We start from the raw sequence: 2,407 nt of genomic DNA on the forward strand, positions 1-2,407 counted from the left end.
CCCCCCCCCCCCCCCCCCCGTTGCTGACTTCAAGCTCCTAAATGGAGGAGCGAGGAAGGCAGTCCTAGAAAGTTGCCACCGCATCCAAGTAAAGGATCATAGTGGCTCAGATGAGGGAGATAGTGTCCAGTTTTACAGGCTTGACTGGGATAGCCTGTACTTGGTAGAGTGCATGGCAGCTCGGCCTCTGGGCTATAACTGGCTGTTCACTTGCCAGGAGCTCTGAGCCAGAATGCAGATTGCCACAGGGGTAGGGATGGTTCCTGGAGATGCCAGCCCCTGATGACAGGCTGAGCTGGGTCCGGTCCATCCCTTCCCTGGGAACAAGGGTCCAGCATGTACCCTCCAGGCATGTGCCTTTCAGGTTTAGGAAGATGGAGGTACTGAAAAAACTGCAAGTAAAGCCAGGCATTGTGGCATACATCTTTAATACTAACACCGAAGAGTCAGAGGCTTGAATCTCTCGGAACCATCTATAGAGAGGAAAACCAGAGATCCATAGGAGACCTTGTCCCAAAGAAAACAAAAACAAACCAACCCACCCCCCCCTCAAAACAAATACATAAAGTAAATAAAGACCTGCAAACAAAAACCTCCCTGAAGCCGGTGGTGGTGGCAACACACTTTTAATCCCAGCACTTGGGAGGCAGAAGCAGGCTACCTCTTTGAGTTCAAGGCTAGCCTGGTCTATGGAGCAAGTTCCAGGACAGGCTCCAAAGCTACAGAGAAACCCTGCCTCAAAAAACAAAACAAAACAAACCCAAAAAACAAACAAAATCCTCCCTGAATGCACAGCAACCGAGAAGCACCAGCCAGCTGGTGACCAAGAGGAAAAGCTGTGGTTCGGCTTTTAGTCTCACTACCCAGTCCACATAAAAAGTGATACTGAAAATCAGATGCCAGGCAGAAAATAGAACACAAGCCTCAGCCACGCCTCACTCTCAGGTGCTTGCGGACAAAGGGTGAGAAGGCAGGCTGAGGCAGTGGCAAGGTGAGCCTGTCAATGAATAGTGGCCATGGGACTGCCACATGGTGTATGTCACTGTGGAGACTGGCTAGATCAAGAGATTGGTCAGCTTCTCCATCCTGAGTGCTGGGGTTAAACACATGTGCCATTCCACACAGCTTCGGCGAATCTTTCGAAGCACTGGGTTTAGCCAGTAAATGCTGCGGCTGAATGGGGGCAGAGCATGGGTTTAGCTGGTAACCGCCACCATGGCTGAATGTGAGCAGAGCCTATTTGGCAGTTGAACAGCACCTGTGAGCAAAGGGCCTTCCCGTGCCCCGACTAGGTCCGTCTTCAGCATATCAGGGTCTATACCTCCTGCTTTCCTCCAACTTGGTCATCCTAGGTCTGTTCAAGTGATCAGCGGCCTGAGCTACAACTGTTTTCCAATCTGCCAGGGCTCCCTCCTCACGCCCACCTTTTGTCCCAGAAAGGAAAAATTTAAAAATTTATTGCCTGTGCTGGCTAGCTATCTAGTTGACACAGCTGGAGACATCTGATAAGGGGGAACCTCAGTCAAGAGTACTCTACCACCCAGATTGGCCTGTGGGATATTTTCTTTATTGATGATTGCCAAGAAAGGGCCCAGCCCACTGTGGGTGGTCCCCACCCTGGGCAGGTGGCCCTGGGTGTCTAAGAAAGAAAGTAGGCTGAGCAAGCCATGAGGAGCAACCAGTGGGCATGTTCCTCCACTTCAGTTCCTGCCTCTTCTTCAGGGTTTTCTTATGTAGATCAGGCTGTCCAAGACCTCATGATCTTCCTGCCTCCTCCTCCTGAGGGCTAAGATTACAGCCACCAGGCCTGCTTCTTCCTTTCCACTTATGGGCACAGCCCAGTGCCCTCCTGAGCATCTCCTGCCCTCAGTCTCTCTATGGAAAGTGCCCACCACTGTAGTTAGTTAGACTGCCATGGGTTAGCAGATTATGTGCTCCTTGCTCTTCAGCACTCACTGTTCTGGGATGTCTGTACACTGTGTGAAAATGTATTGCTGTGATTGACGGAACAAAAAGCTGAGCAGCCAATGGCTAGGAAGAGGTTCAGCAGGACATCTGGGGACAGAGAGTATATGATGGGAAGAAGGGAGGAGATACCAGGAGACAAAGAAGGGAAATGGGAGATGCAAGATGGAAGAGAAGTAACACCATAGGACAGATCATAGTTTAATACAAATTAGTTTATTTAGAAATAAGCCTAAGCAATTGGTTGAACTTTCTTTCCGGTTGAGCTTTCATAATTAATAAGAAGCTGGGCGGTGGTGGCACACAACTTTCATCCCAGCACTTGGGAGGCAGAGGCAGGTGGATCTCTGTGAGTTCGAGGTCAGTCTGGTCTATAGAGTGAGTTCCAGGACAGCAGCAGGGACTGTCGTTATTTGTGGGCTGGCAGTCCCAATGAATTTCT

The sequence above is a fragment of the Alexandromys fortis genome, unplaced genomic scaffold, assembly GCF_014885135.2.
Source record: "Alexandromys fortis isolate MF-2015 unplaced genomic scaffold, M_Fortis_MF-2015_v1.1 scaffold_88, whole genome shotgun sequence".
NCBI classification, from domain to species: domain Eukaryota; kingdom Metazoa; phylum Chordata; class Mammalia; order Rodentia; family Cricetidae; genus Alexandromys; species Alexandromys fortis.